The sequence below is a fragment of the Marmota monax genome, unplaced genomic scaffold, assembly GCF_021218885.2.
Source record: "Marmota monax isolate L192 unplaced genomic scaffold, Marmota_monax_Labrador192_F-V1.1 WCK01_AAM20220418_F8-fsc00012, whole genome shotgun sequence".
NCBI lineage: Eukaryota > Metazoa > Chordata > Mammalia > Rodentia > Sciuridae > Marmota > Marmota monax.
The window spans coordinates 18,170,619-18,185,754 of record NW_026695227.1 but is presented as its reverse complement, the minus strand read 5'-3'; the positions used below and the strand labels follow the sequence as shown (position 1 = coordinate 18,185,754).

The 15,136-nt window shown below is 37.6% G+C and overlaps 1 pseudogene; it reads right to left on the bottom strand.

The window, feature by feature from the left end:
* Positions 1 to 3,168: 3,168 nt before the first annotated feature.
* On the bottom strand, positions 3,169 to 3,631 carry LOC124086932 (cofilin-2-like; annotated as a pseudogene).
* Between the last annotated feature and the right edge of the window lie 11,505 nt (positions 3,632 to 15,136).

Below are 15,136 nucleotides of genomic sequence, written 5' to 3'. Positions count from 1 at the left end.
CCTTGCACATGCTAGGCGAGCTCTATACTGCTTAGCTACATCCCCAACCCCTTCATAGCCTTCTGTGCTGCAATAACTGAGATCCAGGGCTGCTAACTTGTTTTGCAATAAATCTGGGCAATCTCCTCCTTCCTACAACTTGCTATATTTCCTGGAAGCTAGCCTGGACATAGAGTAGAGAGAGATGACCACTGACTGTGGAGTTCTTAAGTCTGCCCTATTCCTCTGTCAACATCTTTAGTAAATGTTCCTGCCAGATTCTGAGCAGTCAGGCTCTGATTTACTTCCCCTTGCAAAAGCCAAGGGAATAAAGCTGTCAAGTACAAGCTGATGATTTGAACTAAATCTGAGGATTTGTGAAAATGCTCAAAATCCAAGTGGGGAATGAGGAACAGCTGCTTGGCGACTAAAACTGGGAACTGGGTGAAATTTGTCTGGCAGTTCCCACTTGCCCTTCCTCTTCCTCCCATTTCCTCTTTCCTAAAGAGACTCCTCTCTCTCCCTCCTCCCTGGGACTTCAGGAACCAGTGCCCTCTCCCCTTATCAAAAACAAAACAAAAACTGCTGTTCTGAGAGGAAGGATGTGAATCATGGAATCCCATAAGAACTAGAAGGAACTTCAGTGAGTTATCAAATCCAGCTCCCCCATTCTGTGAAATGCTTGTGAATCCACATTTGGAAATCTAAATCTAGCTCTTTTTCTTTACAAATTGGAAGGTTCTAATTATGTTTTTATCCTAGAGGTGCAAGAAAAGAGGTAACTTTTCATCTGTTGTTCTTCCTCCTTCCCCTAGAGGCAGTTTCTCCTAATAAAGAAGAGTATTCTGTGGCACCCCAAAGAAGAAGCTGTAAAACACTCAGAAATATTCTTGCATCCAGTGCACTAAAAAAACTATGAAGCTATGTGAACTGTGAGCATAAGACTCTTAAAAGGGAGGCATTGATTAATTAGGGGAATGGGTATGGGCAGAATCTTTAGTCAAGATTATGAGCTGCTTGTTACTCTCCCCTCCGCCCCCCCCCACCCCCGCCCCAGGACTAGGGATTGAACCCAGGGCCTCCCATATGTTAAGCAAGCACTCTTCTACTGAGCTACATCCAGAGCCAGCCCTTTTAGTTTTATTTTTAGATAGGTTCTCACTAAGTTGTCCAGACTGGCCTGGAACTTGATTCATCTTGCCTCAGCCTCCCAAGTCACTGGGATTACAAATGTGTGACACCATGCCTGGTTGAACTATCACTCTTAACACATTAAGATCTGCAGAGAATTCATAAATAGGAGTAGGAATAAGATAGCTGAAATGTTATTCCCAGCTCAACAACTGCAGAGAATTGATAACTACAGTTCTGTGTCACTTAACAATGGAGACCCATTCTGGAAAAAAAAAATGTGCCTGTTGGTTTCATGGTTTAGAGAACATCGTTGTAGAGTATACTCACACAAACTAAGATACACTATCAGTAGTGTAGCAATACACTATCAGGGGACCTTTGTCATATTAGCTGTCCATCCTTGACTAAAATGTTATGGGATGTGTTACTGTACACCTTGGACAGAGAACTCCTATTTTGTTCTGGGTCAACTTCTCCATTTGCAGTCCCGTACTATAGCTAAAGCCATCTAAGTCCAGGAGAGCAGGCATCTGACCAAGCCAAAGTCAATCAATACATTTTTATTCCTCTGACCACTGTGACTGGGTTCAATTCTCAGTACCAGAAAGAAAAAAAAAATCTGTTACTGACAGCAACATGAAGCCATAATAATTTTTAAAATTTAATGTCAAGAAACATTGCTGTAAAAAGAGAAAAAGTAAAATAAAGAAGCATGTGCACTATGATGATAATTATATAAAAGCCTGTATGCATCTGGACAAAGTCTAGAAGAAAATAAGTAGAAATGAAGATAATTGCACTGAGGTGCTAATTTGTGCATGCCTTACATTTTCTCTCTTTATTGTTATGGCTTCACACACCAAAAAAAAAATGAAAATTAGAAGAAAAGAATTAAAATCTTAACTGTCAGTGTTCTGTACTTGGCAGATACATGTACTAATAAAGTTCAGGGAAGGCAAAGGAGGTCCACAGTTCCCTATAATTCATTCAGATTTAGACCAACTTCCAGGTCAGAAGATCCACAGATATTTCTTTTCTTTTCTTTTTAAAAAACATGCCACAATTTTTATTGCAACATGGCCATTTTTGTGAGAGTGGGGAGTTTGATCTCAAAACAATGTTCTACTTAAGGCTCTTTTACACAGAAACCGCCATCATGACTGCTATTAAAAATGTCCTTCATGTTGCAAGACTCACATGGTAAACATAAAACTCCCACACTTATTCAGTACTGTACAGTCAATGAAAATCAAAAAGGCATTAATAACAGCTATTTCTTTTAAAAAAGATATTCAGGCGGCTGGGGCTGTAGCTCAGTGGCAGAGGGCTTGCCTAGCATATATGAGGCACTGGGTTCGATCCTTAACACCACATAAAAATAAATAAAATAAAGGCATTCTGTCCATCTACAATTACAAAAAATAAAAATAATTTAAAAAGATATGCAGGTAATAGGAATTAACACTGAGGTAATAGGACAAATTGATAACACAGTTAATGAAACTTAACTGACATTCCTTTTGGGAGATTAAGCTCATTTTTAAAAAGTGCTTTTAATGCATAGTGTTATATTCGTGCTGCCATGTCACAAAAGAAGGCTTACCACGGCAAGTGAGGTATATGAATGTTCCAGTGCCTCACAAAACTACAATCAAGTGCAACTATAAGTAACACTGAAAAAAGTTCACCATCTGACCAATGGGTATTACTTTCAAGACATTCAATATGCTTACCCTTTGCAGTATTCTAGACTATTCACATTGACAATCACATTCATTGTAGTGCTTGCTGCAAGGGAAGCATATAACCAGTTGTTTTGGCTAAAATAAGACAGGAAGGCATTCCTTGGGCTCTACATAAAATTAACTGTATTAAAGAGTCTAATAGCAGTCACTTACAGGCTGCTTAAATGAATGATATCACCTTTATTCACTGTGTTGGAAGGGCCCAGTGGAAAGGGAAAAAACAAAAACAAAAAACACCTAATGCTATTCTGGTGGACTGAGCTGGAAAAATGAAACCTCCTTAAGATCTAGATGGCACTTGATGGTCATTTTATAACGATTTTCCTTCAAGTGAAACCACTACATTGCCTCCCAGTTTCTCTCCCAGTGTTGACGGGTCCTTAATATCATCCAAGCCATTTACTTGCCACTAGAGTATAATACCTGTAAATTTCTTTTTAATGACATCTTTAGAGCTAGCATAAATCATCTTGCTTTTTAAGGGTGCACTTTCAGGAGCCCAGAATATAAATACTAGGTCTTCTTCTTTGTTAGGACAAAGCATATGAGCACTCATTCAGAGGTAAGCAATTTCACAAAAGATGTGTAAGGGTCCTCTAAGTATCACCAATGTCACCCACCAAGATCTGCTTTGCTTCTTCTACAATTATTTGTCTTTTGTTATCACTTAAGCAGAAGAGAACTGCTTTTTTTTTTTTTTTTTGCTCTCTTCTCATGTAAAAGATTTTAAAATTTTTGATGACTTCATCATTCACTGTAACCCCAGATGTCATAGTGCCTGCAACTGTGACTATGGCAGCAGCTCCAGCTCTGTGGATCTGGGAGGAGAAGGAGGAGTAGGCAGGCGCGGCCAGATATTTCTATTTATAATTAATCTGCTGTTTTGACCTCTCATCCTTGGAATGCTGATTGTCATGGAAGCAATAATTACCATATTAGTCTTGCTATGTTCCTAAGACTGTGATATGAGATTAAAAAAATGCTCTGAAAACTTACTGTGATGCACAACACAAGGTGATATTTTAATCTTTATTGTAAAGGACCAATTCAAAGTTTGAAAAATTGTCGGTGGGAATTTATTCTAGAATACTCAGGCAAGAACTAGATTAGCTCTGATCCCCTCTTTACAATCTCCTGTTTGTCTTGGGACTCAATGTTTTATAGGTGGAGGGATTGTGGAGTTTAGAATAGTCAAACATAACCAAACTGCTTGTGCAATTTCTAGAGAGACCCTGAATGCACCCAGCCTTCCTGGGGTTGACGTTCACAGCTGTGGGTGACCTTCAACTTATCACAAACTCAACCTTTGAATGGACATTGCTTTTCAATATTACCTTAATTTGCCAGTCATTATTGTATTTTTTAAAGGGCTCTTTTGAAGAGTCATTGCAGAAGGTCAAAGTACATGAAAGTCAAAGTCTTAAGAAAATTTGACTAAATAATTGCAAATTTCCAGGTGTAGTGACACATACCTTTAGATCCGGCTACTCTGCACACTGAGGAGTTCCAGGCCAGCCTGGGCAACAGAATCCGACCTTGTCTCTTAAATAAATAAATAAATAACAATCACAAGAATTGCAAAACCAAATTTTAAAAAGCACATCTAGCTGGGCATGATGGTGCATGCCTATAATCCCAGCAGCTCTGGAAGCTAAGGCAGGAGGATCACAAATTTGAGGTCCATCTTAGCAACTTAGCAAGATTCTGTCTTAAAATAAAAAATAAAAGAGTGCTAGGGATGTAATCAGTGATAAAGCGCCCTTGGGCTCAATCCCCAGTCAAAAAAAAAAAAAGCATATCTAATGAATTGGCATGACTACTTACTGTTTTTATATAGTTAATAATTGGAAAAAGCCGGAATAAGGGCAAGGTTTAGATTATGTATTGATAATTTATTTTAATTTAGTTTAATACCTTTGGGAAAGTTAAGATGAGGGGGGTCTCTACTCACAGACAAAAGCCAATTGCCAAAATTCTTAGAACAAACAATTAGTATTTTTTAAACCTGAAATTGATATTTTATGTAATAAATGCTTGCCTAGCAGTCACTATGTGATGTAATTCTACACTTTGTGGAATTTACTATTTAATTCTTAATAACCCACAGTGTAGCTTCTATTCTTCTCACTCTCATTTTATAGATGAGGAGACAAGAGCATGAAGTGGCTAAGAAAGCTGTGCAAGAGCCTCTACTAGGAAGCATCCCAGTCAGGACCCAAACCCAGGTAGTCAGGCTTGAATCCTATTCTCACCTATGGTACCATGCTGCCTAGTTAGGATCATTGATTTTCACTATGACAAATAGCTACCAAGAATCTGTATGTAATAAAATAGTTTTATATCTAGGTATATGCTTTTTGATGCAGTTGTAGCAAAGACTCCCATATTCGAAATAACACAGGTTTTCTCTTGCTTCAGTTTGTATAACTCCATATTAAGAAAGATGCTGTAATTTGCAACACAGCTGAGCCATTGGGTGAATTTCTTCCCTTCCCAGCTGTCAGGCAGTCATAATAATTAGAGGAAAAAATATACTAAGCCTCTGCATGGTGTGCTTGGTTATCTCCTTAACCCCATGAAACACTCCTGGTATTCAAATCTCTTGAAATTTGGCTGGCCCTGCAATTTTATTAACCAGTAGAATATGGCAAAAGTGATGTTGAGCCAGTTCCAGGCCTAAGTCTTGAAAGGGCTTGTAACTTCTAACTTTTGCTCTAGGGAGTCCTGAGTTGTTCTGTGAGAAATTGAAAACCATGCTGTTGAGACTACATGCAGAGGTCAGGTGAAGGATGGAGAGGCTAGGCACAGTGGTGCACACCTATAATCCCACACCTATAATCCAGACTGCAAGTTCTAGGCCCTAAGCAACTTAGTGAGACCTTGTCTCAAAATAAAAAATAAAATGTGTGGGGGAATGTACCTCAGTGGTAATGCACCACTGGGTTCAATCCCCAGAACCCCCCACATAAAAAAAGAGGGGGTAAGGAGGCCAAACTGAGCTAATCTGCCAGGTGATTACACAAGTGATTTCAGGCAAGACCAACAGAAAAATCACCCAGCTAAAATACACTAAAGTAAAGGCTGGGGATATTGCTCAGTTGGTAGAGTGCTTCCCTTACATGTATAAGGCCCTAGGTTCAATCTCCAGCACCATAAAAAAAAAAAAAAAAAAAAAAGGAAAAAAATTTACTAAAATAAATGGTTGTTTCAAGCCACTGAGTTCTGGGATCATTATATAACAATAGATAGCTGGAATACTAGGCATTATATTTTATTATATTCTTTATTTTATTTGCAATACTGGAGATGAACCCAGAACCTTGCAAGGCAAGCCCTATACCACTGAGCTACATTTGCAATCTTTTTTTTTTTTCCATCTTGAAAGAGGGTCTCACTGAGTTTTCCATGTTGGCCTTGAACTTGTGGCTTTCCCACCTCAGTCTCCTGAGAAGCTGGGGTTATGGGCATGCACCACCATGCCAGGTTCCTTCGCCTTCTACTAATACATTCATTTCAAGTTATTTTTTGAATCCTATTGTGTGCCAATTCTAGGAACTGGACATAGCACTGGAAATTAACAATTAAATAAGTAAGCATTTGAGTCTATGAGTCAATATAGCCAGAGAAAGAGTAATTGGTGGGAATGGCTGTTTTAGATGGTGAGGTCAAGGAGGACCTGTCTAAGGAGGTTATATTCAATCTGCATGAATAGAGAAAGCAACTATGTAAAGATCAGAGGGGAGCACTTTTCAGACAGAAGGGACCAATTAAGAGGCCCTGAGGTGGGAGGAGCTTGGCATGTTTGAAAAGCAAAAGGCCAAGGGCTAGAACACAGTAAGTAGCAAGGAGAGAGGTGAGGAGATGTGGTCAAAGAGCAGGCAGCGACTAGATCATGCTTGTCCCAGGGTGGACTTTGGTTTTATTGGGAAATCATTGTAGGGGAGGGATCTACTCTAACGTGAGCTCTCAGAAAATGGTTCTAGAGGCTGTTTGGAACAAAAACAGTAGGATTTCCAGGGTGGGATCAGGGAAACTGTTTAGGTAACTCTTGCAATAGTCTAGGTAGTAAGTAAATGGTCGTATCAGGGAAGTGGTTCTCAAAACGTGGTCTCCCCAGTTTGGTGGTTCCTCAAAAATGTAAACGTGGACTTGCCACATGATCCAGCATTTCTACTACTAGATATGTACCCAAGAGAACTGAAAACATGTTCTTACAAAACTTGTATCCCATTCTACACAGCAACATTACTGATAATAGCCCCAAAGTAAAAACAACCTAAAAGTCCAGCAATTGATGAACACACAAATGAAAGGTGGTATATTCATACTCATATAAAGGAATATTATTTGTCTATAAAAAGAAATACATGCTATGGCATAGATGAACTTTGAAAATATTAAGTAAAAGAACCCAGACAGAAAAGAACACATATTGTATGATTTAATTTATAAAAATTGGCCTGAATAGTCAAATGTGTGGAAATAGAAAGTAGATTAGTAGATGGTGGGAGAGGGAATGGGTAGTAATTAATGGAGTAATGAAAACGTTCTAGAATTAGACAATGATGGTTGTTGCACAACTTTATGAATATACTAAAACCCACTAAACTGTATGTTTTAGAAAGGTTAAAATATGTGAATTATATCTCAATTAAAAATATGTTTAGGGGCTGGGGTTGTGGCTCAGAGGTAGAGTGCTTGCCTAGCATGTGTGAGGCACTGGGTTCAATCCTCAGCACCACATAAGAATAAATAAGCTATTGTGTGCACCTACAACTAAAAAATAAATGTTTAAAAAATACGTTTAAAATTGTGCTCTGGGGATTCTTGAGACACACAAGTGGGTCTGCAAGGTCAAAACTGTTTCATAATAACACTGAGATATTATTTGCGTTTTTTGTTCTTTCATGAATATACAGTAGAATTTTCTAGTGGCTACATGACGTGATATTGTGACAGATTATGAATGTAGAAATAGATATATGAAATCCAACTTTTTAATTAAATTGTCACTAAAGAGATTAGAAAAAAAATAGTAAATCAGTGCCACCATTTTATTTTATTTTGGTACTGGGGATTGAACCCACAGTTGTTGAGCCACTGAACCTGCCAAACCCCCCCCCCTTTTTTTTTTTAAATTTTAAGCTTCTTTTTATACATTTATTTATTTATTTATTTATGTGGTGCTGAGGATCAAACCCAGGGCCTCGAAAGCGCTAGGCAAGCGCTCTACCTCAGAGTCACAACCCCAACCGCCCTCAACCTTTTTTGTTTTTTATTTTGAGTCAGGGTCTACTAAGTTGCTTTGGGACTCATTAATTTGCCAAGGCTGGCCTCAAACTTGCAATCCTCCTGTCTCAGTCTCTGGAGCTTCTGGGGTTACAGGCATGTGCCACCACCCCCAGCGCTATTTTTTTTTTTCAATACGACTATTTTAACTTTTTAAAAACTATGGCTGGACTGGAGTTGTGACTCAGAGGTAGAGTGCTTACCTAGCATGTGTGAGGCACTGGGTTCGATCCTCAGCACCACATAAAATAAAAAATAAAGATATTGTGTCCACCTATAACTAAAAAACAAATATTTAAAAAAAAACTATGGCCACTTTTCAAGAGATGATTTATGTTAATCTGCTATAGACATTATTTTAGTGAATAAACAAGTACTTTAAATTTGTCTCTGCTCTAATTTCTAATATTAATGTAAATATTAGTATAACCCACATAAACAAAGGTTTCTGAAGTCTGCAATGTTTTCCGAGACTGTAAAGGAATCCTGAGATTGATAAACTCGGGTGTGGCAATGGAGCTAATACAAAGTGGCTGGACTTAACATATATTTAGAATACACTGGAAAACTACATTCTATTTGTTTATTTGATAGTAAGGATTAAACCAGCATGATCTTTCAGTGAGGTGCCTCCTTAGCCTTAGCTCCCCTCCTTTTTTTTTTTTTTTGAGACAGTGTCTCCCTAAATTTCCCAGGCAGCCTGCCTCAGTCTCCTGAGTAGCTGGGATTACTGGCATGTGCTACATTACCCAGTGGGGCCTATATTCCTGAAAGAAAAGAATCAAGTAGTAGATTCATTCTTGAGGGAAAATAAAAAATGACTTTGGGATTGGGGCCTAAGCAAATGTGACTTGTGGTCCCATGACCTGAAATGGGAAGAACTGTCAGAAGAGTAGGTTTGAGAGAGAAAAATCAAGAGTTCTCCATGTGGGCTATTTAGACATTGGGACATTGAAGGAGTATCTCATTCAACCCTCCCACCAATCTGATGAGGTGGGTATTATTATCATCGTCTTCATTTTACCCATGAAGACACTGGAACAACAGTGGAGACGGAGCCTTGATCTGAACCACGCCTGACTCTGGAGTCCCCTTTCAGCCCAAATGCCTCAATTACATTCACCTAAACTTCCAAATGAGAGAAAACAACAAAGGAATTTAGGAAAAGTGGTCCTTAACGTTATGTAACAACCATTTTGGTACTCTGTAGAGGCTGCAATTTCCACATGTTCACAGCAATTGTCTATGTGACAGCAGACTAGCAAACCCAAGAAGACCAGGCATTGCCCTCTAGGGGACCAGCAGGGTTGTCAACTGGAGCCCAGGACTGCTCAGATCCAGACCAGAGAAGTAAAGGAACAACAGCTAGAAGAGATGAGGGCAGCCAGAGTTGGGAATGCTAGGGCAATAGCTAGTTACCAGACTTTTTAGATGACAGCTATTATGAGTTCACCCATAGCAGTGCAAACCATTTGAAAGCCAGTTGTGGCTTTTTTTTTTTTTTTTTAAAGAGAGAGAGAGAGAGAGAATTTTAATATTTATTTTTTCTTAGTTTTCAGCAGACAACATCTTTGTATGTGGTGCTGAGGATCAAACCCCGGCCGCACGCATGCCAGGCGAGCGCGCTACCGCTTGAGCCACATCCCCAGCCCCCAGTTGTGGCTTTTAACAAAGAGGTCAAAATATTGCTCCTTCTATTCTAGATTTAGAGAAGTTATTTATTTTTCTTTTCTCTCTCTAATTGATACCTTAAAACTGCACATATGCATGAGGTACTATATGATGGTTTGATACATGCATACATTGTTTAATGTTCAATGGGGTAAGCCTATCTATTTTTTCATGTAACATTTCTTTGCTGTTAGGCAAGTTATTTTCAAAAACAGAGAAGGTGGTTTCAGTTTTGCTATTTCTTATCCTGCAATCATCTTGCTCCATTTCTAGTCTCTGGATAAAATCAACTAACCAACCTATCAAACATAGGAACATGAGTTATAAGATGCACAAGCATTCATTTTAATGTAATTTCAAGACAGCAAAACGATTCAAGTATTACATGGGAATAATTAAACCCCCAAATTCAGATTCCTGTGGAGTTTTTGTGTTTGTTCTTGTTTTTTCGTCTTTTGGTACCTGGGATTGGGGGGAGCTTTACCAAGGAGCTACATCCCCAAGTACCTTGCTTTATTTTTTTATTTTGAGACAGGGTCTCACTGAGTTGTAGAGGCTACCCTTAAATTTGTGATCCTCCTGCCTCAGTTTTCTGAGTCACTGGGATTACAGGAATATGTCACCATATTTGGCAAGGTGTTTATTTTTTGTAGGTGTGTTGCTGGCATTATGATTATATTTTGAAAAATTCTTGATCTGTGAGAGGTACACACTATAGTGTTTTTTAGCAAAATGATCTGATATGATATGAACAATTTTAGGTGTTTTGTTGTTCCCCCCTTTTTGTTTTATTTTTGTGTGTGTCATTAGGGATCAAACCCAGGGCCTCACTCATACTAGCAAGCACTCTATCATTGAGCTACATGCCCAGCCCACACTGTTGATTTTAAATAATATAGTGTAGAAGGGGTGGCAACTGTGGATGTAAATGAAAGAGATTGGTCATATGTTGACAAATGTATCTAAGTAATAGGTATGTGGGGGCTCATTATTCTATTCTTTCAACTTTGTGTATGTTTGGAAATTTCCATAATAAAAAGCTTAAGAAAATAGTTCAATATTTAGCCCATGTTTGGAGCTTAAGGCTGTTATTCAAAACCAGACACACAGATTGCAAATTGTTTTCTATATTTCACTTGCTTTAGGGTGGCTTTTTTAGAAAGGATTTTGTCAAATTGTATATTTCAAGATGAATATAAAAAATAGTGTGTACTTAACCAAAACCTCCTTTATCGAGCTTCTGGGAGCCTCCTCTACACTCCCAATCATGGCAATGAAGAGAAAATAATTCCCCTTCATTTGGCCTCAGTACCCAACTGCTGTCACATTAATTGCTACCTTTGTATAGTTACTGCCTGTCTGCGGCCAGTGATAACATTTTAAAATACATTACAAGACAGACAATGTTTTAGTGTCTAAATTCAGATATTAACTTAGCAAGCTTTCCACTTTCCAGTAACATTTTTAAGCTTAAAATTTTGAATTCTTTTATTGACTTAGTTCTTTATTATAATGTGACCATATGTTGCCACAGAGGAGGCTCCAGAACTCACTTTTTACCAACAATGTTGAAAAGGTAGCTCCACAATATTTTTAAATTCCTAGCTAGAAATTCTATCCTATGGGTCCCTCACTAAGATATTCCTAATTCTTTTCACTTGCAATTAAAATTACAAAATGGATTTAGTTTATAAATAGCTCATGGATTTATAGAAAGGGAACTTATTAAAAGATTTAAATAGGTTTTCTAAGCTTGAATTTCATGTTCTTAACTTAAAATTTGAAACCATGTATGTCTGAGAGTTGCCTACAAATTCTCTCTCTCTCTCTCTCTCTCTCTCTCTCTCTCTCTCTCTCTCTCTCTCTCTCTCTTTGTGTGTGAGCATGGGGTTACTGGGGATTGAACACAGAGCCTCAAGCATACTAGGCAAGTGCTCTACCACCTAGCTATACCCCAGTCCTCCCTTTACTCATTTTTATTTTATCTTATTTCATTTTAATTTTGGTATTGGAGATTGAGTCCAGGGCCTCCCACATGTAGGCCAGTGTCCTACCACCGAGCTCCATCCCCAGCCCTTTTTATTTTTATTTATTTATTTATTTGGTACCAGAGATTGAACCACTGAGCCACATTTCCAGACCTTTTTATGTTTCTATTTTGAGACAGGGTCTAGCTAAGTTGCTTAGGGCCTCCCTAAGTTGCTGAGGTTGGCTTTGAACTTGCAATCCTTCTGCTTCAGGCTCCCAAGCAGCTTGGATTACAGACATGTGCCATTGTGCCAGACTAATTTTTTTATTTGAAAGAACATCTTACTAAGGTGCCCAGGCTGTCCTTGAACCTGATAATCCTCCTGTCCCAGCCCCCTGGCCCTGTAGCTTGAATTACAGGTATGTGCCAAAATCTTTACTCATTTTTTAAAGGCTGTAATAAACTATTCTTTTTAATAATCTACTTGATAACATATATATTCAAATTTAATCATAAAGAGGCATATATTTAATTATATTTGTTAAAGCTAAGGAAATCAAGCAACGATGTGTGAAATGTATTCAACTTCACTCGATCTTCTCAACCTGGTACTTCTGGAAGAAAAAAAATTAAAATGTATAATTTGAATTATAATCTACCTTTGAAAATAAGATTTCATGTTTGAAAAAATAGCTGTTGCCCCCATTTCAAGACCTAACACTCCAATTTAAATGAAGACTACATTTTTGCATAGGGTTACTTATTTACAAATTAATCTCTTTGAGGCCCTTGGTGTTTTACGAGCTTAGATAGTCAACAATTTTGTGAAGTGATAAAACATTTGCTTATAATTTAAGGATAGAGAAGCTAAATTCAGGGAGGTGAAGTCATTTTATCCATTTCAAACCTTGACAAAGTGGGAGTATAGATCTAACGGGGTTGATTCATGCTCCTGATTCTTCAGTGCTAGATAATGCTCTCTCCTACTTTTTAGTTAATAACATGCATATCCAAAATTAAGCCTCTTATGTTGCCTTGGATTCTGTTACTTTAAATAGTCATCGACTAGATTATAATTTTTACTTGTTTGAAGATTGTTGGAATGTGATATTAATTTTTTTTCCTTCCCCCCAAAAATCACAATGGGAAAGCTGGAAGTAAGAAACAATTACTCGGGATAGTACAATTAAATTGGCTTTTCTCCCAGCATCTTTCTTACTACCTTTAATTATTGTTTGAGTCTGAAATTAAAGTTATTGTTTTGGGCCTAAAGTTTAAGGAAATCGTCATAGGAAAAGAATTCTTGAGAGAAAAAGAGAGAGAGAAGTTTATAGTTTTCTTGAAACAGAATAAGGTACTTTCCAAAATGTTTTTTAAAACCTATTATATAAACTAAAATCGCTCCCTAGATAAGGGAGCTTGTGGAGGGGACTATAAGCTTGGAGGAGGATGGCTTAGAAGTTAGTTCAGGCAAATAAACGTTCTGAGATTTCTCTCTAAGATTTCAAGCCTAATTCAATGATAGGATTGTGGCTAAATTGCTAAGTTTAAAATAATTGCCTCATGAATAGTCATATTGATTATGACTGGAAAGCACAGAGGATCTGCTTTCTATTTTTAGTTCAGATCCACGCTCTTTGTTGAGAAAGCCGAGAGATGCATTTAGTCAATCAATTTTCTGAAAGTGTAAACTGTGTGGAGTGTAGAAGTGAGGGAAAAGAAAACAGTTCTCAAGTCCCAGAAGCTCTCAGCGCTCAGTTGTGAAGAAAGAATTGATGCTATGGTCTGAATCTTTGTTGTGTCAAATTCATGTGTTGCAATCCTAACACCCCTCCCCACTAGGTAATAGTATTTAAGAGGTAAATTCTTGAGAGGTGATTAATTAGGTCATGAAGGAGGAAGCCTTCAAAATGGATTAGTGCCCTTATAAAAAATGTTCCAGGGCTGGGTTGTAGCTCAGTGGTAGAGCACTTGCCTAGCACATGTGAGGCACTGAGTTCCATCCTTAGTACCACATAAAATAAATAGTCAGACAAACAAATTAGATTAAATAAAGTTAAAAAAAAATAAGGCTCCAGAGAACTAGCTCATCCCTTTCCCCATGTGAGGACACAGCAAGAAGGCATGGTCTGAGAACCAAAAAACAGCCTCACCAGATACTGAATCTTCCTGTGCCTAGATCTTAGACTTTCCAGCCAAGACTGAGAAATAAATTTCTGTTGTTTACAAGCTATCCAGTTTATGGTATTGTGTTAGAACAGACTACGGCAATTAATATGCCTGAAATAATTAATAATGCAGTACTAAACTGTGTGGGACTAATTACAAATGCCTCTGAATTTGTAATAGGAAAGAATTGATGAGTAAGATGATGTTTTTCTTTTTATTCTCTTTGTCTTTTTGCAGTTCTGAGGATTGAACCCAGGGGTGCATTAACACTAAGCTACGTCCCCAGCCCCAGCCCCAGCTAGGAGTAGCCTTAGCAACTTAGTGAAACCCTGTTTCAAAGTAAAATATAAAAAGGTCTCAGTAGATTGAACCTAGATGCCTAGGTTCAATCCCCAGTACGAAAAAAAAAAAAGAAAGAAAGAGAAAATGAAAATAAAAAAATAGAAATGTTGAATAATGAATGAAATTTTCAAGCATGCAAGTGTGAATGTATATGCATGTGTGAATGTATGTATAGTCATTTGAAATAGTCCCAAGAGTAAGTCATTATCATAGTTACCAGTTTGGGTTATTTATGAGAATAGCCATGATTTACAGAGTTTATCAGCTTTTCTCACAGAAAAACATATATGCATTCTTAAAAAAGAGAGGTTTGGAATTATAATAAGCAATAGATTCCTGTTCCAAATTTTTAGCAATATGGAATATGAAAAATAAAACATGGAAGACTTTCAGATGCCTTTATGCACAAGCATATGTATACAATTTATTTTTAGCACAAAAAAATAAGATCATACTAAACATTTTTCTTGATTTCTTCTTCTATTCAACCACATATTTGGTAATTTTTTTTTCCATCAGTGCACCCTTACTCTTAGCTCTGCATCATGTAGATATATCAGATTTTTTAAACCATTTGTTATTTATAGAAATATACTTTTTTAAATGTTACTAGGGATTAAACATGGAGGTGCTCTACCACTGAGCTGCATTCTCAGTCCTTTATACTTTTTATTTTGAGACAAGTTGCCCAGACTGACCTTGAACTTGAGATTCTCCTGCTTCAGCCTCCTGAATTACTGTAATAACAGGCATGCACCACTGCACCTGGCTTTGTAGGAAAGAAGCAGAATTGATGAGTCAAAAGGTATAAGTAGTCTAAATTTTTTCATAAAATCTG